At 35.6% G+C, this 24,561-nt stretch overlaps 1 long non-coding RNA gene across 6 annotated transcripts in view; it reads right to left on the reverse strand.

Annotated features, from left to right (window-relative positions):
• LOC128072583 (uncharacterized) overlaps window positions 1–24,561 on the reverse strand; it is a 57,247-nt gene that overhangs the window by 11,415 nt on the left and 21,271 nt on the right. The window lies entirely within an intron of this gene.

Consider the following 24,561-nt stretch of genomic DNA (forward strand, 5'->3'; position numbering starts at 1 on the left):
CTTTTGCCCTTCCACTGCTGAGCAAACGTGAAATGTTTTCCTCTCGGTCCTGTAGTGAAAGGTATTGATTTAGAATCCCTAGCTGGATCACAGTATACAGGATTTGAACTGTTCAGGAACTTCTACTAAACTCCCTGCAAGAGCTTATGAAGGGAGATGCCTGGATCTATTAGGGATGGGGTAAGAGCTGGGTCTTTCATGCATGGGGACCTTGCAAAGATTGCCCAATTCCTTTTTGCAGATTACTGTAATGACAGCAGTACTGACCTAGGAAGACAGGGGAAAACACTTCCTGAGTGCAGTCACCCTCTTTTCTTCTTTGCAGAGAATTTTCTGGCAGACCATAAGCTCTTCTGTGTTTCCTTTTCCATATGACTTAATGAAAAATGAATTCCTGGTCATGGCAGTGGGCACTGAAGTCCACACCTCTCATACAAGAATATACATTTGAATTCTGTCAGGTTGAATAAGAATCTGGTTGGAGTGTCCTGAGTACATCATTAGGTAGTAAAAAGAGAGACATTTTCACCTCCCCTCCACCCCCCCCCCCAACGCGACCTTTTTTTAGCTTTGCCAGTGATATTTGAAAAGAAAACAGGAGTGGCTTTTACTTCAGCTAGGCAATTTTCAAAGTTTTTGTAGTAAAATTGATGAAATAAGTTATAGAGCAATTACCTGCTTCTCGTGAACATTTTCATCTCTTTTAGGTCATTTTCTAACCCCAAAACCTCAAGTGAAGTAGCTTTAAGGAGTTTTCCCATATATAGGAAAAGTGTCTGCTTTCATTCCTCCCCCACCTCCTTCTTGGGCAGGGCCTTAAGAGGGTCGGGAAAGCTTTGGCCTTCACTTCAAATAGGTGAACATCTGCTGTAACTCTCAAAATGGATGTATATATTCTTGTTATACGTCTCTGTGGCTGTTTTTCTGAAGTAAATATATGATTATGTTGTGTTTTGTATTGTAATCATCTGTCTCCCCCTCTCCATGCAGGAGAATGCTTTTCTCTCTATTTTAACATTTGTTCTTTCATAAACCCACAAATGACAACTTAAAGAATAACTAAATATTCACTCTGGCAAAGCCAATACTCTTTTCATGAATGCCATGCCTTTTGCATTAGAACATCACATGGTAAAAAGCCTTTGTGCTGAAGGACTGATGCATGTCTAATTGGCACAGGCAGCATTTTAAACAATGTTTAAACTAGAAATGGTTGGAAATTTCATGTCACAATATATTTTCAATCTACAGTACAGTTTCTACAAAACAGACTTCTTAATGGATGTTCATTTTTTAAAGAATATTTTTTTTCTCAGATGAGGAAGCTCATAAAAAAAAATTCAGCTTTTTAAAATCTACTTGACTCAGATCAGACCTTATTAGTTCTTAATTAAAGTGTTATTTCAAAACACTCAAATTATATAACTGCTCTTTCAATACATTGCATTATAATTATTCTTAAATGGGAGTCTGTGAAGGCTTGTTATTCTCATAATATATATAAAATTTGCAAGATCTCACTCCAGGTTTAGAATGTTATTGCTAATATACTAAATCTCAAAAGATTAGTACAAAGAAAATGCAAATAGCATCAAGCATTGTGATGGGATCTGTATGGAATACACTCAACTGATGATAAAGGAGTTTGTCAGACAGAATTATATACTTCAGGAAATAAATCTGAATGATTAACAAGGTAAATCTGAATATAAATATATACCAAAATAGCATGTCAGACTGAAGTAGTTATCCATTAGATGTAGTACAGCTTAACTGTAGGAGAATAAAAATATATCAAAAAGAATAAATAACTGTTGAATGATACACTTTCAGTTCAAGCCTTTAATGTGCTTTCAATCACTTTGACAATGCCATTTTTTTTTGTATTTATTTAAAATAAACAATTTAAAATAAAAAATTGTTTATCCAGTTTTCATATTCAAAGTTTATTATACAGTAGATATAGAAAAAGTTTTTCCATGATGTCCAACAGAAAACAAGCATCCAACTCCATAAGAGATGATGTTTCGCTTCCATTTAATTCCATTCAGAATGTTTCTTGGGAATTCAATTCTTCTTATTCAAATAAACATTGAATAATTTGTCCTATAACTGTTTTCTATGCTGCTGTTATTTTTCTGAACTTTCTGACCTAAGAAAGCAGCTGCTAGCAGATGCCAGTGTTTCTTCTATATTTTATATGGTTTGATTTCTGTTACTTCTGAACCTGTTTAAATAGCTTCCCATGGACATTTAATTAGATAATGAAAAATAAACTTACAACCACACAAAAATCCAAAATCTGTGGGAAACTGAGAAATAATTTTATATTTTTTTTTCCCAAAAACTTGATTCAAATCAACAAAAGTAATAGAATGATTCCCACTTCTTGCTATAAGCTCAAGATTTTGACAGTAGGAGATCAAGTAGGAGTACATGGTGCATGCTTCTCATTTCCTGCTTATACAACCATGAACAATATTTTTAACAAGAAGAGTTACTTTTGAAATAAATTAAGCCTGAAGAGTACTAACCTACTCAATGGACATGCCTGTTCGTCTAGCTCTACTGACTCCTTTGAAGGTGGCATACATATATGTTGTAGGTGTTGATGCACTGTTCAAGAAATTTAGGCCTTCTATTTGATCTTCTGGAAGCTGGAGACTAGAAAACCATTTTCTTTTGTGGCTTAGTGCATTCAGCTTAGAATAAATATAGCACTGTATCCTTCAAATCTACAATTTTCACCAACTAACCTTAGTTAAATGCAAAGGGCTAGTTTCTTTTTCAAGCTGAATGTTTAGTAACCAATAATTTAATGCATAAGGTGTTTTGCTAAGCAAAAATAAACGCTATACTTTTATTTGATCAATCACATGTGGAAGAAGAATTTGACATAGTTACACCCAAAACTTTTTTTGTAGTTAGGACAAGGATATATGGCTTTTCTCTAAGCTAGAAACATAACTTTGTATAGCATTGACATATGAGATTAAGATAGCTGAAAGATTATCTCAGAATGATGTAGTAAGTCATAGCTTTTATTAATGGGTATTTGGATTTGAACAGTTAGTGGATGAACTACTAAGGGAGTGGAAGTGAGATTTATAGTTTATAATATGGATTTAGGCTATGCCATCTTTCTTTTAGACTTAGAATATAATTTTGCTAAGGTATTTTAAATATTCAGTTCTTTACTGAATTGTGGAAGAATACTGAATTTGTAGTGACAAAATTGTTCAGCCAGATCCAAATAAGGTGAAAAGCCAATATACAAAGCAGTATCCTAGAACACGACAATCTATCCAGCCTGTTAAGGTATCTAAACAAACTAATATTTTGTCTGAAATTGTTCTTTGAAGACAGTGTAGAAAAGCAATGGGATGACTTGGTCTTGCAGATCAGTGGAAAGTCTGAGGTACTGATGAGCGCAGAAAGACTGAGATGCAAAAGTACACAGGGCCCAATGAAACTGATCAGAATTATGCTCAGAGTATGGAAAAAGTCATGTAAGCATGATTAAGGAAGATGTCACATAAAAGAGAAGAAAAGCCAAAAAGTTTTTGGTTTTTGAGTTTGAAAATCTTTTTAAAAAGATCTCAAGATATTATTTTCAGTGCAAAGATGAAATGATATAGTTAAACTTTTGTCCTGCTTGGGTTTTTCTTTGATTTGATTTCTTACCAGTTACAACCACATCTCAAATTAAGCTGCATCCCTGAAAAGGCTTAATAATAACTGTATATAATGTGAAACTCTATACCATACAACAAGATTATTTGAGTTGGTTGATAAAAGAGCAGAATATACTTAAGAACAGGACATAGGTAAAAATAATTTGGAAAATGCTGGATTAATTTCTCAGTCCACGTGCTGCATCCCCTTGAGTTGTGTTTATCTCATTGCTTTGTGTTCTCTACATGTAACTAAACTGCAGTCAGTTCCTCTGCTTGGATCATTTATTCTGGTCAGCAGCCAATAGAGTTCTGAGTGCCACCTCAGTAAATCCCAACTAATATTTTCACAGTTGAATAAACTGTGGTACATGAAAACCTTCATAATTCCTTTCATAAACACTTGATATATTCTGTCATAATCAGGTACTACTTATTCATTCACTCTATCCTGAATACCTGTGGCTTATAAGTTATGCAGGCATTTACCAGCACATAGCAAAGAGGACTATTGATTAAATATATGTCTAGGAGTATGAAGGAAACGTAGACAAAGCTTTAAAGGCCAAGAAGAATTTATCTACAATTTTTTATTGTGTAATATTTGTAGATATATTTTTAAAGGCACAAATAAGGATTCATTTCTTCCCAAATACTTAATTCCGCCCCCGTGAGAGAGAGCCTCCCCACTGCTTTAAGTCTTTAGTACAGCAACAAAATGAAATCCATATATTCTCATGACAGGAAGGACAGAACAGCTACTACATTAAGTTTTAACCACACTAGCATCTGAAATAACTCCTCTTGGCTATTGCTTAATGAGGAAGTAGAAGCATTTCTTACTTAAAGAGCAAAATATATTTGAGTTCTGATGCAATTATTTTGTTATGCTTCCTTGATCACGCAGTGATATCATACCACTCTTGACTGACAAGGTAGGTCATTACTGTGCTGCAGTACTACAATACTCCTATTCTGTCTCAGACATGACTGACAACTGAAAGTAAGACAAATTCCAAGAAACCTGATATTCTTGCACTTTTAAAATCTCAGATTCTTTAATGGGAAAAAAAGTCCCAGGAAGAAAAGTCTCAGGGAGCCAGAACCTGCAAAACTTCTGAACAGCTGTCTCCTATTTGCATTTTACTTTATTATCTTTAGTTATTTATAATTGAAGATCAGATTGTTCAAGCATGATTGCTCCAAGAAGTCAGAAAGTTGTATAATCACAGATATCAACAGAATACTTATCTGTATTTATTTGATGAGCTTTTAAGTACCTTGATGGTCCTGTGTCTCACATAGAGTTTTAAAAATTGTGTCCCTTTATTTCTGTTATATTAAATAGATTTGGATATATTCATCTGGAATTTGAAATAGTAGGGAAAAAAAAGCAAACACCAATATAGTAATTTTGTACAGGCCTTTGTTGCACCTTCTTTTCATTCCAAGAGAAAAGATCATGATCCAGAACACGTTTGTAATCAGAATAGTTTCACTAGTGATCAGAGAATGACACTTTCCCACAGCCACTCTAGTGAGAGGGAAATTGAGGAGTAGGTAGAACCTTATCTTTATTATCTATAAACCATGGTATAAAACAGAGATGCAGGTTTAATTTTAGTGGATATCAACTTCAAACAGAAAGCCACACATTGAAAGCCTATAAATAAAAATTCTTAGTCCTCTTTACTAAACTGGTATGTGATAGAATACACTGCTATTTCAAAATCTTTTCCATCATCTATTGCTGAGTGTTTTTCTTAATTATTTATATATAGAATTTTATACTGTTTAAATATAAAACCAAAATGAATTTATTTACAATACTCACTCAAAATTGAGGCCTGTTGTTTGAAGAAAAATTATTATGGAATAATCAAACACAAATAAGTGTAGCAAGATTGTTTTATACTAACAAAAGCAAGTTTAAAATGATTAGAATGAAATGTGGACAGCTGATTGGAGTTAAACTCTAGGAAAAGAAGAATATGAATTAACGAATGAAAATACATTACTGTGCATGAAAAAGTATAATTTGATATTTATCCTAGGGCCACGAAGATGATTAGAGGTCTGGAGCACCTCCCCTACAAAGACAGGCTGAGGCAGCTGGGCTTGTTCAGTCTGGAGAAGAGAAGGCTGCTGGATGACCTCATTGCAGCCTTTCAGTATTTAAAAGAGGATTAAAAAAAAGAGGGTAGATAGTGATAGTACAAGGGAGAATGGCTTTAAGGTCAAGGAGAAAAGGTTTAGATTAGGTGTCGGAGAGAAGTTTTTCGCAAAGAGAGTGGTGAGGCACTGGAACAGGCTGCCCAGAGAGGCTGTGGATGCCATAGAGATGCTCAAGACCAGGTTGGATGGCACCTTGAGCAACCTGATCTAGTACCAGATCTGTAGGTTGGTGGCCCTGCCTGTGGCAAGGAGGTTGGAACTTGATGATCCTTGGGGTCCCTTCCAACCCTAGCCATTCTATGATTTTATGATCTTCATTTTTATTTAAGCACTTGCTTGAGTAAGCAAAAATAGTACCAGAGCCTTGATCAAAGAAAAATATATGTATTTTTCCCCCATAAAGATCTTTTCCAAGGCCAAGAGAATGAAATCTCTGATTTCTTGTGTTAGGCCATTATCAAATGCAGGTGAAAAGTCTTCTAAAGCAAATGTGTCATCAAGGCAGTAGATTTGCTCAGGGAAAAGTTGAATGTGTAGATATAGGTTTCATAAGAAACAAAAATGTTAATTATATAAATATTAGCAGAAGTATTTTTGATTTGAAGAGGCAATGGATATTTTCTCCATTCTTGCTATGTCCTTCTTTTGTTTTCATGCCACACTCATTTACAGTTAAAATGATATTAATTTTCATTTAAGTTCTATTTTTATTCTGCATCCTGATCTAGAAAAACACCTTTGCATGACTGAGAGAAATCTTTATTTTTCTCTTTTCAAAGAATGTATTTTTTCTCAAACCCTTAGTGTATGACACTAAGCAGGTAGCCAAACATCCTCTTAAACTATTTTCTTAAGGCTTATTTCCATTTTCCCCTCTATCCTGCTCTGACTTGAAGTGAATATTTTAAATTTTTATCAAAAACAATCCACTTTTTCTTTTGAGTATGTGTTATATATAAAAAGATGTATTAACAAATATCCATTTGATGATCTAGATACTGCAGGAACTCAGTGCTGTGTAAAGAACAGTAAGGAAGTATAACATACACCATGAAAAACCAAAAAAAAATATAATAATGGTGATTTCTAATTTTAACTAGCAGAAGAAAAAAATGTACCAATGTATAAAAAAAAAAAGCTGAACACAGAGAAAGTGTGATATACTTCATAGCACTAAGGATAATTCATCACTAGAATAGGTTAGTAAGGACATAGCTCTGTGGGCATGACCTAAACAAATGGCTATAGGCTGACCAGGCCTTAGTCATACACATGCATTAACTTAAGACTATCACCTACTAATGCATTCTTCAAAACAAAGCCTTAAAAATAAGCAAGTTGTATAAATAACTACTTTTTAAACCTCTCTGAAATACTAACCTGCCAATTTGAAATAACGTAATTCATAGAAAGGCATCTTAAAAGGTTTAATAACCTAGAAATATAGTTTGTTCAAAATAACTGTTTGAAGATTTTATACAGCTAAGATCATAGAAACAAACTGTAATTGCTGGGATCCACATGATAGCGTAGGCATGTTTTTGTGGTCAGGGCATAACTGAAGATTTCAATTTAAAAAGGCTACGTATGGTGTTTTGGGTTTTTAGAATGACTAATTACAAAACTGTAGGTATTATATTTCCATCCAAATCTTTTTATATATTGGTAAGATCTTTCATTCAGGAACTGGCAATACCATAACAAAAAAAAAAAAAAAGACAACAGAAAGAGAGGAACTGAGCAATGTCTTTTGTTCTTTGTATATCCATGCTTGAGACTCAGTGGTAATTTCTGATGATGAAATAAGTACAATTCTCTCCATTTATATATAGTGGAAGGAGAAGTCCTATGAAAGATGAAAGCAAATCAAGTGTGTTAATACAGAGAGGCACTGGGGAAACAGAGTGAGACTGCTGGGTTTCTTTCTGCTTCTTACTTATTTCTGGAGAATCTACTCAGGCTGCAAATAAATGGACACGTTCCTTTTGTTCCATATTTCTTTGAGCTCTTCTTCCTAGTGCACATGAGAGAAAGGGTAATTCCAACACTGTGTAGATGCATTTCTCATTATCTTATTTTCTTCTGTTCCAGTCCTTTCTTTTCCTAACTGTTCTTCATCTGTGCACCATAGGAGAATTGATTTCTGAACACAGCTGTCTTTTCTCTATTTACATCAGCAAAACCCCTGTAAATAGTGATTTAAGGGTAGGTAGAAATTTTCCTTTTCTGATGCACTTGCAGGACCAGACATGTTAGGATGTGGTGTGATTCCAGATGCTTGTTAAAGTGTGCAGCTAAAGATCTGGAAAAATATGCTATACAAAAACAGCCAGAATACCAAAAGAGTAGCATGTTAGAGGTAGACAGTATTTCATGTCTTTATGGTGCTGCATTTACCATATCTGTATCTATTGATACATTCCTAAGGAATGGTGTGCCTTTCTTAGAGCTTTATTTGATTGTCCTCTCTAAAGAAGCCATGCAAGCCGTCTGTGAAACAACAGAGTAAACTCTCCAGCAAAAGAAAGCTGAAAGTACACAACTATCTGCTCGCAGGAACTGTTACATGAGGGACATTTTTTTCTAGCTGAAACATTTCATCACTGCAAACTGCAGAGGTTACCAACTGGCATGAGTGACAGAATTATAAAAATGGGCTGGTCAAATGAGGTTACTAGCAGAGGAAATGGCAATTAAACAATTTGCTTGAACAATAAATGCTGGAGTTTTGAACTGCTTACGCTGTTGTGACAGCACAGATACCATTCCAGTTATCTGACTAGTAGGCTCTTGAGTGTGTTTTGCTATGACTAGGTGTCTAGTAACGCCTACAGTATGGCTGTGCTTCTGACTACCTTTCATCATCTGTGACTCAGTGATTTTCTCACATGATTTTCAGCAATAACGAAATGCTAATACTGGTGTAGCTGGAATCCTGAAAAGGACGTTTGTAATAAGAGCATCAGAGTTCTGTACCTGTTACAAACTTTGTGCTGAGCCTACTTTGCTACTGTGGGCTGGAGCAGCAATCAAGATACTAATTCTTGCACAAATAAAAAAGTGATAATGACAGATTAAAGCAGTAGAGTGTTCTGAAGGAAAAAAAAAAAAAGTGAGATTTTAGAAATTTTGTTCTTCCAAATAACTTGGGCAAGGAATGAAGGAACTGTCCTGCACTGAAAAAGCAACAGATCTAGGTAGTCTTTCCATCTCTAATTGCCTGGACCCTCTGGTTTCACAGGGGCTAATAGAGCTGCAATGTGAATAGGGTTGCTCATGCAGCCACTACGCCACGTGAAAGTTAGCAGACTCTGCAGAATTAGGTATGGTTAGGAGAATCTATTTCTCCAAGCAAATCCCCTCCTCCTGCAATTAAAATGCCTGATTTTGGTTTGTTGAATGAAAAGTTGCCTACAAGTAATGCTTGGCATTCCCTAAAATCTTTCTCCCGACCTTCTGCAAAGCAGGGAGTTTGCTGTTTGGTTTCATAGCACAATACCATTCATCTTAGCTTTACTGCATACTCTCAGTAATAGCAGATATATAAGCTGCTTCTCAGTGGTCTGCTAGATAAAACAGGGTTCTTTTTACATAATGTACTATTAATAGCAGACAATTTCTCAGCTTGAAATACTTCTGTTGGTGAAACATCTGTGCTGAGTGCAACAACTCTAACATGTACATTATCAGTATAGGCTTGTGAAGAATTATTTGGAAAGTTCACTCACCGAATACATCATGCTAAGTGAGGTCCTTTGTTGAAAAATACTTCCAGCTACTATGAGAGTATTCAAATAAAATAAAATTATTTATGTGTCAGGAAAATATCTGGAGTCCATCCATGAATGGCTGGAAAGAGTGAACAGTATATTACCAGTGTCAAATATCAAGGATCTAATTTTAAGTGTCTGTTCTTTCTATACAGAAGAGTCCAACCTTTAAATATGAGTAAAATATTCAAAAATTTTATCCCAGTACCTTAACTGGGGTCCTGAATATATTTTATAGTGTCAGAGAAATTAGTATCACATATTGTGGAATAAACAGAACTGAGCTACTATTTTTCTGCCTCAAAATACAAAACCAGATTCCAAGGCAGATTATAACCTTTATAAGTAGTTTCACTGAGGATGGAAGAAAATGAGCCATGCCAAAGCAGAATTCCTGGGAGAACTATATCTGACTCAAGTTTCTTCTTCTGAAGACTGTTGAGGAAAAATTATGCACATGCGAAGAGCACAAGATCACACCTCTCCATGTTAACACATCCCTCTGTCCTGGGATTTTGTTTGAGCTAAATACCAAAATGATCCTTCTCTACACTTCTATATAGTGAAAAGCACGTGAAATTTATAAATTCTAGATGTGATATTCATTGTTTTGTTAAAATTTGAAATAGAGACAGAAGTTCTGTTTACTTTGGAAAGCAGCCATAGGCAGAGTTTATTTGCAACTTCATTGCCAAGTTGAATTGCAAATACAGGCAGAAATAAACCCACGAGCTTGCTCAGTGAAGTCCCTGTTGGTGAAAATTAACACAACCATTTAAATGTATATGTGTTTTATATATATTTTCTTGCATTTGTAATGTTGAATTCTTCTCCAGTATTTTAGAAATATTTCAATATCACACAACTACACCCCTGGTGATCTATAAAGGGCAGAGCCTTAGTCATCTTAGCCATCTGAGAAGATGTGCAAGATTTTGTTGGGAATTACCCAGACCTAAATGTGGCTTAATCTGGGTAATCTCAATCCAGTAAAACAGTTACAGCCATGTAAGATGGGAAGATACTGAATCCTGAACAAAACTTGTAAGACATTGAACATTGGTCTCTCTAGAGATTTAGGAAATACATCAAGTATAAGAAAGCACCAGAAATGTATTCCAGACATGACAGCTGAAGCGAAGGGAGAGGAGAAAGATACTGCAAATAATACCTCTATGGTATTCTAAAATAAAAAAATGTTCACAATACCTAGTGTTAATTGTTCATCTACCTCAGTTTAGTATACTTGTTTAAGAGGTAAAATATCCTAAAAGCATGTCTGTACAAATAAGGAGGAAGTTCACAAAGACTACTAATTTGTAATTCCATAAAAGAAAAAATACTGCTTTTAATTCCAGCTCTGATTTACACTTAGAATGCCTTTCTGTCTCAGGTGGTAGATACAATAATTGCAGATTATTGTTGTTCAGATGTTATAAAATTAGATGGCTGCCCACACACAGTGGGCAGAAAGAAACATTACACAGTGAGGGAATATGTACCTCAGCACCACCTTCTCTGTGATGTCTGAGAACTTCAGAAATAACAAAAGTGATCAGGCACATTCCAGAACAGCAGCTTTTTCTTTCCAGTTGTTGCCCATGAGACCTCCAAATCAATCATAACTTTCACAGTTTACGTGTATCGTTTGTTCATACATAGAAACTAACCACAAATCACTGCATGCAATTGGGTAACAGTTTTTTTATTCAGACCAAAATGTAGCATCAGTCTTTACAGTAGGAACCAAATTGCACTCTGAGGTGCTCCCATAGTGTCTACCAAACCCCAAGGGATCAGCACACAGTAGCATGGTAGTGACAGGGATACCAACCAGCCAGGCTGTCAACGTATAATATTAGCAACACTGTCTGTTTCCAAAGGCAACATAGGCCCCCTCTTTGCCTGACTTCCTCAGTTCCATTTCCAACATGATTAAACAAGCCACTGACAAATAAAACAATTTAAAGACTGGAATGTGGCTAGAAAGGCATAGTTTTGAATATGTCTGGCACTGTCAGTCAGCATTTCCATTCCTCCTGTGGGCGGAAACTACTAATTAATGCAGGAGTACTATGCAGTAGTTGAGTTTTGAAGAAAGTATAGTCAGAGGTAACAAAACGGAATTTTGTGTGCTTGTTTTTTTAATGTATTGATGACCACTTATAAAAATTGTCTCATCTTTCTGCAATGAAAGGACTGATACAGTCCAGTTTGTCTTATCCAGATAGTTCATTTCATGCATGAATTTAACAGGGCGTAAAATGTACTTGGTGTGTGCTCTCTGTATTTAATTATTTTGATCCTGCGAATCTTTAATTTCCCTTGATGCATGCATTTATGAAACTTTACTAAGCATCATTTTTCAAGACTTTATTTATGACAGTACATACTTCAGAGAATCATAGAATTGTAGAATCACTAAGGTTGGAAAAGACTTCCAAGATCATCCAGTCCAACCATCCACCTATCACCAATATTTTCCCATTAAACCATGTCCCTCAGTACAACATCTAAGCATTCCTTGAACACCTCCCAGGGACAGTGACTCCACAACCTCCCTGAGCAGCACATTCCAGTGCCTGACCACTCTCTCACAGAAGTATTTCCTAATGACCAACCTGAGTGTCCCCTGGCACAATTTGAAGCCATTCTTTCTAGTCTTATTGCTAATTACATGAGAGAAGAAGCAAACTGTCACCTCACCGCAATCTCTGCTGACAGCTATTCTTGTCAACAGCATAAACCTGTATACAAATATATCATTCACTACATTTAATGAAAATAGCCAAAGTTGAAAATCACTGAACCCGAACACACAATGTTCGCCTTCTATAAAACTGTCTCTGTTCACTGTGACATATTCTTCCTGTTGCTTGTCATTTCAGTGTTGCTTCTGGAAGCACCAATCTCTCTCAGATTACTTAGCTGACGGGAAAAGTTAACTATTTTATTTGTAAATGTGATTTCCTCTGAAAAGGTCTAAACAAGAGTATCTATATGCATAAGGAAATATCTGTGTAGTAGTAAAGGTCTCCATAGCATCACCATTTGTTTTCCAATACTGCAATTTATAGCTTTCCTCCGATTGCTCCTCCTACTAGGAAGACTACAGATCTGTTTCCAGCTTCTATCCAGTTATGGCAAACAAGGTATTTTCACGCTCAAGGGATCCTAAAACAGTGTACAAAGTTTTGCTTTGTAATAAGGGCATGAGGGAAGTACCATGACAACTGTGATGTCTGAGGTGTCCTCTGGTAGGCTTTGCATTAGCAACTCTTCATTCTACACTACAGAGGGAAAAAGATTTCATAGCATAGTCCAGTATTATCATGTTCCTTTTCAAACTTCTGGATGCAGACTGTGGCCACATGGAACCTGCCTGCAAAATCCTACTGTTCAGAAGTAGGTAAAATCAGAAGAATTTCAAATTAATATTTGTCAAAATGAAATAATAACATACTGATATTGGAAACTGCATTGAGAAATTCTACGTGCTTGATAAGAGAAATACTTGTATTATATACATTATATACATTATATATCCACAAATCAGCAAGTTTATAATATAGAATTTTGTGACTGGAATGTCTTCCTGAAGCGTGTGTCACTGTACAATATCTGCTTTGTGGCCAGAGATTTTTGTATTACTTTAAGTCCCAATGCTTCTCACACGACTTTAGCAGTGGAGACCATATTTCAGCGTAAGCAATCAGTTGCTGATTGTGAAGCAGTTTATCTGGGACGTTTCTCCAGATTTTTGAGGTTTCCTATTCTAAACATTAAGACAAGCTTAAACTCTGGAAAAGGGCCATAAATCAACAGACTGAAAGAGTTTACAGATCAGTGTAAATGACTTCTGACTTTTTTTTCCATTTCAACCTGCTTTTTTTTTTTTTTTTTTCTAAAATAATGATTTTGTGTGTTAGAAGAAGTGTTTGAAATAGCTTATTATTCTTGGAATTCTGCGAGATTCTTTTCCAAAATTAAAAGTCACTGAAACTTGCCTCCTTTTATGAGCATTTCATTTTCCATAAGCTGATGTTTTCCAATTAAAAAAAATTTTTTTGACAAAATTTTAGTGTGCACTCTCAGTGTGAGATATACCTACTTCTTCCTTTCTACTTGTTAGCAAAATCAACTGGAGACACAATACAGACTGTGTTAAAGAATAAATTTGAAATTTCTTTAACTTTATACTGAATTTAATGATTCTGTTTTTATTATTTATCAGCTGTTGTTCTTTTTTGAATGTGCCAGTACAGAGAGTTTTATTTAATGTTTCCAATAAATGGTATGGGCATCTGCTTCTTGAGATTAAATGGGAAATATTTAGATAGTCCTTCCTTTCTTTCTGATTGTGAGGTTGTATAGCTGTAAGAAAAGCCAGAAAAGGTTTAATTTATAACATTTGTTCATTTTTTAAATAGAATTCTGCAGATGTTCCTTGCTGGTGTGGCTTTTTATTTGGCTTTGCTGCTGCTTTGTTCTCATATTTCAAATTTCAGTATGAAGTAATAAATGACTGTGGTACAAAGAGAATTTACAGATGGATCATGATTTCCATACTGTTTTGGAAAAATTTTATTGCATTTAACTTCTGACAAAATTATTGCAAATAGACTTTTTAATACAAATTCCACAGAAGTTGAAGCAAAAAATATAAACCACTGATAACAAGAAAAAATAGGATTTTTTTCAGAATCAGAAGTCCTGAATATGGCTAGTGAATTTCTATGTAAAAACCATCAAGAGTATCACCTTAAAGAGAACAATGCTTTATGAAAACATTGAGTCCAATTGTGCTTCCGATTGTCTGCTTAAAGTACATTTTTTACATGTTTTCTAAAATGAGACATTCATTGGGATACGTAGTCACAGACTGCTAAATTCTCTGACCTCTCCCTTCAGGAATGCAAAACCCAAGAAACAAAGCAAAGCACACTGTACCCATTTAAGTTCTGCAAGTCACCAAGCCTTGAAGCCTGTTAACTCACTGCTCACAGGTAGTAATAAATGAAAATGCAGCTTTTCTGACAAGAAGCCCTCTCAGGCAAATGGAAACAGAGCAGCAACTGCAGCTAGCCAGGATCAATTTACAACAGACAAACTGGAACCTACACCCATATCCAATATCCTGCATTGTCAGTAACATGGTGCCCTGGGATGTGCAATCTAACCTATGAAGAATCCTCATCTGCATATTTTGTAGGCAATAGTAAAGACCAGATGACTGACATGATGAGAGCACAGTTTTTCTCTGTGAGGATGCCTAAATATGAAATTTGAAAGGACACCATCCACTCCTGGTTTTATTTCAGACCCGCATACCCAAGATGACTTAAAAAAATGACTGCCTTTCAGAATCATGTAACTTTTTCTCTTCTTTTCCTTTCTCTCCTTCTTTTTTTTTTTTTTTTTTTTTTTTCCTTCACACATACTATCACCAAAGCACACTGCTTCTTTCTTTCTATGCAGTAGTACCAGCAAACACTTCAAACAAATTCTCAGATTTGGAATCATAGGATCACCAAGGTTGGAAATGACCTCTAAGATCATTCAGTCCAACCATCCATCTATCACCAATATTTCCCCAATAAACCATATCACTTAGTACAACATCTAAACATCTCTTGAACACCTCTAGGGATGGTGACTCAACCACCTCCCTGGGCAGCTCATTCCAGTCCTTAATCAATCTTTTGGAGAAGAAATTTTTTTTCCTAATGTCCAGACTGAATCTCCCTGGCACAGCTTGGGACCATTCCCTCTAGACCTGTTGCAAGTTATATAGGAGAGGAGGCTGAATAAACAGGCTTCTCAGATAATGAGATAATACTGCTCACAACACAAGGTCTGGTAACAGAAGTACCCGCATGCTGAGTTCTGAAAATAAGCTTTTATTCAAGAGGAAAAATACATAGTTAAAAGCACTAAATAATAGTGTTAGTTACTGTTGATTTTTCCTGCAGAAAATCCTATCCTGTAAGGAATGTGTCATACAATTATAAAGATGTACAGAGCACGTAGTGTTTAAAAGAAAAAAATAAATTCAAGTTGGCTATTTTTTCCCTTGAAATTTCCCCTTGCTGGGTATGAGCACCACAGGTTTCTACCAAGATACCCTCTATTTCCAGAAAGTGGACTGTGTTGGCCAGCATTAACAAGCACCCCTTTATACCTTTCCTTCAGCAAGCACAAGGTTTCTTTTGAGCTCTGCAATGAAGATTTGTTCTCCTGAAATTTACACAGTGGGATAAACTCTGCCCTGGCTTGCAGTGCTGCGACCCTGTTGAGCAGGTTCAGTAAGGTTACGTGGGGATAACTGAACTTGACCTCCTGACAGTCATTACAGTAAACAACTAAATATATATATATTCTTATTTTATTTAAGACGGCCCATATGCATTGAAGGTTTTTAAACCTTTATCTTACAAACTTAATTTGTATTTTGAGTGCACCAGTATGGTATCTTAAAGGTATGTTGTTCATGGAAAGCAATGATATCTTCTCAGATATTACGGAGTAGCTCAGTAACAGATTTCTTTACACTCACTATTGTGGAAACAAGACTTCAATATCATCCAGAAAACTTGTGGCACTCATGCTTCTTCATGTGTACCCTGTGAGTTAGCTCTGGCTTCTCACTAGGAAACACAGATATTTCCTGTTTTGTATGATGCTTTTGAGCCAGAAGGAGAGCAAGGGAACTTGAAAGCAGCAAATTCAAGAAAAATGCTGCTCTTAAAGATGTAAATTATTCTCGATAGTAAGATTGTTCTGACTATTGTTTTTTTGTTTGCTTGTTTTACAGTACATTTTCTGTAATTACCTATGTGTTCTCTAATACTTAGAAATGTGTTTGAAAGTATGTACGTACAAAGAGCATTCGCTGGGAAATGTGTCAGGCAAAACATGACCTGGTCACCTACTCCAAGGATGGATGTTTAGTGTCAGCAACTTTTTGCCCCAGCATAATTTTTGAGTTATGAGGGCTGCTCTGAAAGTAATGCTTCCTATTTTATTATGTTGGCCCAAGATGCTAGAGGTGGATGTTGGTGGTGTGGCAGTGGAGATTGAACCTTCCCATTGATATTTCACTGTATTTTGTTGCTGTGCAGTAGATGGCAGCAGAGGGGCAGTCTGATAAAATGGTGTTTGACATGGAAGAATACATGAAGCAAAGGTGTGGAATTCAATTTCTCCATGTGAAAAAAATGGCACCCATCAAGAACTGATGCTTGCTGAATATTTATGGAGACCAAACTGTGGGTGTGAGCATGGGGAGGTGGTGGGCAGTGTTTTTCAGCAGTAGCCATGGTAAGTCACCTCTGCTAGTGCAGATTTTAACAAGAGGGGCACACAGCCCTTGTTCATTGCAGGCAACAATACATATCTACTGGTGGTGACTATGCTGAAAAGTATTGCTTTATAGTTGAGAATTTGCACTATTTATAAGTAGCATTATTGTGTTCTTTGTATCTATTGTAATTTCCACAGCAATAAGTAAAGAGACGTTACTTTCATAGCAATCCATCTAACTGTTGCCTTTCTGAGTCATTTTGCACAACAGGGTGTGTTATAGTTCAAAATGCTTTCTTTCTAGCCCGAATTACAATCTGTCCCGTGCTTTCACTCCCTCTCCCTTCAACCTTACTCTACACAGCTTTCACAGGTTTCAGCTTATGATTTATTAAAGCTGTTGCTATTTCCTGAGTATCTCTGGATTCCTTTCACAGGAAAGTTCTGACTTGTCCTTACAAAGACAGCTGGAAACTACTTAAATCTGCTATATTAAAATCCAGCTGTAAGTAAAATGTATCATTTCTTACTGCAGATAAGCACATTTCTATACTGGAAAGAGATGATCACATCCAGTAGCCATGAAATAAAGGTCTTTAAGAGAAGACTTTGTATATATTCTTATTTCTATGCAGATATCAAATTGTCCGCTTTATGGGACTTAAGTACACCTCCTTAGGAGGCGGTCAGATATGAGGGAAATATTTCTGTGGAAAGGAATAGGCCAAGAATTGTAGTAATTCCAAATAATTTTCTCTTGGAAGGTCAGCAAAGAAGTAGTAACAGACAGGCAGACTGTAACTACACAGGCAGAAAGGAAAAACTAGGATAAGAGGTGTAAAAAAAACGAGTTTGGCAAAAGGTTAATTCAACATGTAAGTTGAATGATTAAATAGGCATTGATTTTAATGTTATTCTAAATTATTCTTTAGTTGTCCCTCTATTTCACTAATTATCAGTCTCACTGAAAGGTACAACAGGGAGAGACTATCCTGAGAATATCTCCTCAGTCAAGCAAACCACAGGGTTAGCAAACCGTGGGGAAGTAGCAGACATTGTGTAAAGGCTTCCAAAAGAGATAGAAACAGAAAGAGACAAGATAAATATATGAAGTTTATGGCTCTGAAAGCATGAAGAAATCTTAAACAGATAGGAGATGGGAGACAGAAAGAACTTGTGAGGAACAAGCCATTAGACAAATGACAAATTTACAGGTGTCCTATGTTCTACTGCATGAATGAGTTCTGTTAATTGTTGTCATACCTTTTCAAATATTAAGAGTATTTAATCAAATCCTGTTTCTAACAGATCAAAGAATCCGTTGTAGAAGTTAATGTATAGTTATGTAGAAGTTAAGTGCATAAAATAGCAAACAAATTTTGAATGTGCATCTGCAGGAAAGTTCTTAGTTGTATTGTTTTTGTTGTTTGAGTGAGGACTAGATGAAATTTTCAATGAATTTCCTAACATTCATTTTTTTCTAACATCAGCAGTTAGAAGTCATGAGCCTTTTTCCATCTCTACCAGCAATGTACATTGGCCTAGGTAAAGCAAGATTAATTCCTCTTTGATTTCTTGTTCTGACACGTTAGAAGTATCCAATTATTTGGTATGCCTGACCATTTAGTTCTACTTTTTACAGTGGGTGAGTTCTACTGAGCCACTTTATTTTGAACTGAGGCCATTCAGATTAGTATTACAGGCTGTGTAACTTCTGGGATTCCACAAACATTTGCTACCTGGAGCTGTGCAAATTGCTCAGACAGCTTTCCAGATCCACACATAAAAGTTTCATTGAAATGAATAGCTCTATTCATTTCTAAAAAGGAGGGAAAGAATCAAGCAAAGTTATATGAGGCTCTCAGTCCAAATCTATAGCTTCTACAGAAGTCACAAGTTTAGTTATAGAACAAACCTTGCTGTCCTAATTGTTACAGCATTTTCTGCCATTCCTTAATTGCTTCATTTGGACCAGTTCATGCTCCTGTCTGGGATCATTTTTAAATATTTCACTTACTAAAACACTGGCAGGATATGGCAGAAAAAGTGAAAAACAGATCCAGTATTCTCATACATGAGGAGTTTTAGTAGCAGAAGTAATCCCTTAAAAGTAAATTGGATTCACTATGCAAGTAAAATTACCTACATGCATGTTTGCACTACTAGACCCAAGACATTCACTAAGAGCTGTAAGGTTTTTTATAGTTTTTGCTTCTTGCAAGATCTGAATTTTTAGCCAGAAGGCCTGAGCTGGGGCCTTTAGAACTGTAATGACTAAATTAAGGGAAGAAATTTAAGTGACAGCAGCAGTTGTTGTAATCTACTAATTTTAGTGCAGATGCGAAAAATGTATTATTGCAAACATTTCTCAATTTCAACCAAGTGAAACTTCACCATCATTTTTGCAAACAGATTTTGTTGTAATTATGATGACACCATTCCTTTGAATAAACAATAAGCCTATATGCATCTGTTCCATTGGCAATTCATCCACTAACTGAAAAAATATAATTTTTCAGTTTGTTTCCATTTTCACAAAGTTTTGAGGCATAACCAAAAAGAGGTTTTTCTTCTTCTTTAAAAAACATAAACCTGGGTATTATTAAAGAATAATCTCTTTTGCCATTATATAGATCCACATTAGTCTCAAAAGCCAAAGGACAAATACCACTAAAGTGGATTCAAACCTGGCCAGTCTGATGAGTTTCTGGAGACAATCTTATTACTGTCCCCAGTTTTCCAGTGCTGTTTCTTCAACCTCATCATCTCCTTGACAACCACTGCCTTCCACTGGTTGGGTTCTTTCCTGTTCTAGTCTATCTGAGGCACTGCTGCCAAAAACATGAAATTCTAAATACTTTTCCTTACAGCATCTTGAACCCATTCATTGTCTTTCCACCTACTCCCCACAGTATTCTACCTTTTTTTTTTTTTTACCCTCATGATGCTATACAAAAGAAAACATGCTTCAGCCAACACCCTCTTTTTCTATTCCTTGATATTCCTCTTTATTACTCCTTTTTCCTTCTCTTCCCTGTCTCATCTTTTATGCTTCTCACCACTGTTTGTAGGGAACAAAAGGAAATACAGGGAAGAAAATAATATTTTTTCCTGTATACAGTTCTCCTTTTCTTTTTAAACTCAATTATCTTTCACAGCCTATCCAAGGAAAGCTCATGTTGTTACTCTTTACCGTCTAGTAACTGTGCTTTCCTTTTCTTGTCTGGACCATGCAAACTCAGCTGTAGGATCTTTGAGATCTTTGCTTTAATTTTCTAAACAGCTGTATGTTTTTGCGATACCACAGACATCTTGGGAGCACAGACAGTGAATATAGACTTCTAAAAAATGAAATTATGGACTAAAGAGAAACACCAGTGGCATAGCTCAATTGTCATCTTCTTGATCTCCTTTATTAAACCACCATTATAAACAGGGAAACTGGCCTGCCTTTGGATCACCTGCCCTTAGGACAACTAAAGGTATGCTGGGGGATAACAGTGAGAGGAGAGACAGTCTGTGATCATACAGCCTGTTCCAGGCACAAGTGATCTCAGAGAGGAGCTTATAACCTTCCACTTCTTGCTCACCACTAGCTGAGATCAGCAGCCTTCCAGATGGCGGCTTACTGTGTAACCAGCCTGGTTCAGGCTTGCAGTGTGATTCCTTTCATACATTTCTGTGTCAGCAAAACTGGATGCGACCACATCTTTGATACAATACCTTGGAAATGTGTTATTTTTGTCAGTGTTTCACTATTTAATCTTACATTTCAAGAGGAGAGGTTAGCTCTTTGTGTATAGTAATCACATCAAACCAGTTTTATTCAGCTTGCTGAGCCAGTTCAATGAGGTGGAAAATACATACAGCAAATTTTAACATCTGTCCATTTTTCCCTGTGTCACAAATACTAATTAGCGTTAGGTCCATAGACTGTACGGAGGCAGAATTTCCAGACACACATAAGATCTGGTCTGGGAAATTTAGGCCTTTGGTAACCTGACCCTGATGAGCTGAAACTTCTAGCAGAGAGTGATCAAGATTGGTTGGGACAGGCTAGTGACTGTTGTTCTCTTCAGCTGTTTATAGAATATTCTACAGCCACCCTTATATATGTAATTCCTCTGTTAGGTTTGGTTCTTGTAAGCATAATGCAGCCACATATAACTGTTCAGTGGAACACTGGTAGTTTTAAGCAATACAAGGAAATACACGTTTATATGTCAGTAAATTATCTCCATTTTTACTAGCCTATATGCCTTGATATGAGATCTTAAAAAGAACCTTAATTTTGGGCATGAAATTAATTTTTTACAAACTCTGATGTATTATCAACATAGATGAATGACAAATAACCAAATAATGAAATATCATGCTGACAGCCTGTTGAAGAAGACTTAAGTATTTACAGGCTATGTTTATGACAAAACATGTAAGCATTCTTCCTAATTTCTCTAGAACATACAGAATTTAATCCATTTGTATTAGGTACAGTGCATTCACTCCCAGAGAAGGCAGTGAAATTCAAGTCACTTGCAGATCAAATATCACTTATCAACACTAAAATCAAAATCACTTATTTTACTCAAGCTACATTTCACTTATAATATGTACACTTTCTTTGTAGATTATTAATTATTTTCATTTCAGAGCAAAAGTGTCTTGTGTTAGGTAACTTGAAGCAGAAACATTTTTGATAAATAATTATTATTAAAACTATTTTATTCAGTAAGTTATTAATTTAAGGATCTTAGCATGTATAGAACATATAATTTAATGTTATAACAGGATTTTTACTTGTTTTGTATATCATATATTTTTAGAAAGTGTAATGCAATGCTTGAGGCTAAATTCCTTTAAGAAGCTGTTCCAAGTTCTGTTCCTTAAAACCAACAAAACAAGTTTGAAGTGCACAGTTGTTAGGTCATTTTAAAAGATTTTCAGAATACATCTTTGAGAAAATAATTCTTTTATCTGTCGTTTGAATTTCTTTTGTGTGGAGGTCGATCTAGGAAAGGCAATCCTGCATGATAGAATTCTAAAAAAATTAAAAAATAACTCTCTGTAAGGTGTTTTGTGTATCAAGTGTCAGCAATATATTTTTCATTACTTGCTTGGCCAAAAAAAAAAGAAATGGATATATAAATGAATGATATTCAAAGGCTTTATCACACATAGTTGTGGGTTTTTTGTTTTTGCTTTCTGAGTGTACTTAATATTACTTTAAAATGCTCATCTAATTAAAGATGGCTGAGGCAGTAAAAAATGTGAAATGTTAAAACACACAATAAAAATAAACATACGGAATGTTTGCTGAAAAATACTCTTTCCGTATATATTTGAGTGCTTACATATCCAAGAAAATTTAAACATATTGCACTTTACTCTTTTCTCTCATGCATATGGCATGAGTTTGACCAAAAGGTCTGACCAGTTATTTGCAGAATCTTCTTATTGATAGTATTCATATTCAGCTGTAGCTGGTAGATACATCATACAAGTCTTACTTTTATGTGACCAAGTCCTGTAGAACAGGAAAAATGACACTCTCTCTGTCACTAGGCACATTTATTCAAGAATCCAAGTGATCGTAGTGTCCAATGCTTAGGCTGAATGGCAGAAATTACAAAACACCATTGACAAAAAAGAGAAAAAGCAGTATTATGAATAAGAATATACTTAATTCAGGTTATTGATATAAGAAGATTGATAAGTTAAAAACAATCAAATTTTGCAGAATAAGTGTGAAAGTTTGACTTTCTCTGCTGAAAACAGTTCTTTGCTAGGCTGCATTCCAGCCTCCCATGACAACACTTCCCCCTTTGTTTTTAAGTCTTTTTTCCTTTCTTCTCCATTCTTTCCATAAGCCTTCGAAAGCACAGCTACTTCATGTGACCACATTTGTAGTATGCATTTTACATTTGAGCAGATCTTCTATGCTGCAGAGCAGGAGACAGATTTGCAAAGTCTGTTTCCACTCAAGGATTCCAGCCTCTAGTTTTGCAAAGCCTTCTGGGAATACATTTTCCCAGTCTGCATTCCAGTAGCGTTTTATTTCCTGTAGCTGTGTCAAAAGCAGTAATACTGTGTCTAAGGAGTGGAACAGGTTCCTTTATAATATATGTACCATATGGCTTTGCAGCCTTTTTTCTTCATTTGTTTGGAAATGATTGCAGAGGATAATAGTGACTTTGTTCACTAATTGCTGTCCCATGTGCCATATTCACAAATGAAGAATTTATGCTTTCTTTTAAGATTTTCTCTGAGATCATTATGTGACCTAAAGAAGTTAGTTGTAAGTTTTTAGAAAACTTTGGCTTCAAGAACATCTTTTGGATCATCATCAGTTCCATACACTATAGGTGCACTTTGCATTATTTATTTCTTTATATTCAAATATGTTTTTCTGTGGCAAGGAATGCCACTCCACACCACGTGGAACTCTTGTGACTTCAAATTGATTGCTGGAAGCAGATCATGTACAGAAGCTGCAAATTGTGACCTTATGAGAGGTATTTTTAATATTAAAGACCTCCCTCTACTTAAACTTCATCAATTATTGTATTTAATTCTTTTCTGGACAAATTTACACAAGATATCCTACAGTGTAATAAGTTAACTACCAAGTAACAATTCAAACAGTTCAGTGTTATCGCTGCTATCAGTAGAATTTTTACTTCTTTTTTTTGGTCACTGAGTCACTAAGTGATGCAAATTATTAGCACTAGAGAAAGTTGTGTGCATCTCCGAGCTTTTTGCTTTAGCCAGGTAATTCAGCTGGGAGTGGGGAAAATCAGTGAAGAAAGTGGATTTCCTTAACATTTTTCAAGTCCCGAATGGCAAGATAGTAAAAAAGAATGCCCATGCACAACTGTTAAAAAGAAACAAGAACAGAAAACAAACAAGTGAAACAGAGACAATAGTTGGAAGTTTTTTGTTGTTGTTTTTGTTTTGTTTTGTTTTTAAGTGGAATAGAAGACTGAACAATGACGTAAGTGAAAAAAAGGATGAAAAATATTACACTGAAAAGCTAAAGGAGTTAGTTATCTGGATTAATTTCGTTATACTGTACTGCATAGGTCATCAGTGAAAGGAGAAATTGAGGATGTTGATAGAGAAGGGCAGAAAAAGAATCCTGACTAAATAATTTTAACTGCAATATACATTATGGGTAATACAGCACTAGAATAGACTACTGAAGCAAAATGAAATGGAGCATTTATAATGTTTAATTCGGGCACATCTGAAAAAATCTTTCAACCACTGGAGTGTAACAACTGTGAAGAACAAGGCTGCCTTGTAGAGCCAGCAGACCATTAATCAGCCAGAGTGGGAAACTGTATTCAGTAAGTGGTGGGACGAGGTGAAGAGATTCCTTGATTGCATAGCCCCCACCATTATCATCAGTATAGCATATGTCCTGGCAGAGATTTTCTGTATGTTATGGCAAAATGTTATATGTTATGTGCAAGCCTTTCACTGAAGCACTCCCCTTCCACATCTTCACTTTTATACTGAACAAGAACCTTCTGAGCCCATCATAGGGCAACTTTAAGGTAGTGATGGGGTCACAGAAATGTTTAATCAAAGAGAAAATAAGGGTGTCCTATACATGTTATGTGTATATATGTTATATATAT

Source organism: Tympanuchus pallidicinctus, unplaced genomic scaffold (assembly GCF_026119805.1).
Source record: "Tympanuchus pallidicinctus isolate F22 unplaced genomic scaffold, pur_lepc_1.0 scaffold7, whole genome shotgun sequence".
Classification (NCBI taxonomy): domain Eukaryota; kingdom Metazoa; phylum Chordata; class Aves; order Galliformes; family Phasianidae; genus Tympanuchus; species Tympanuchus pallidicinctus.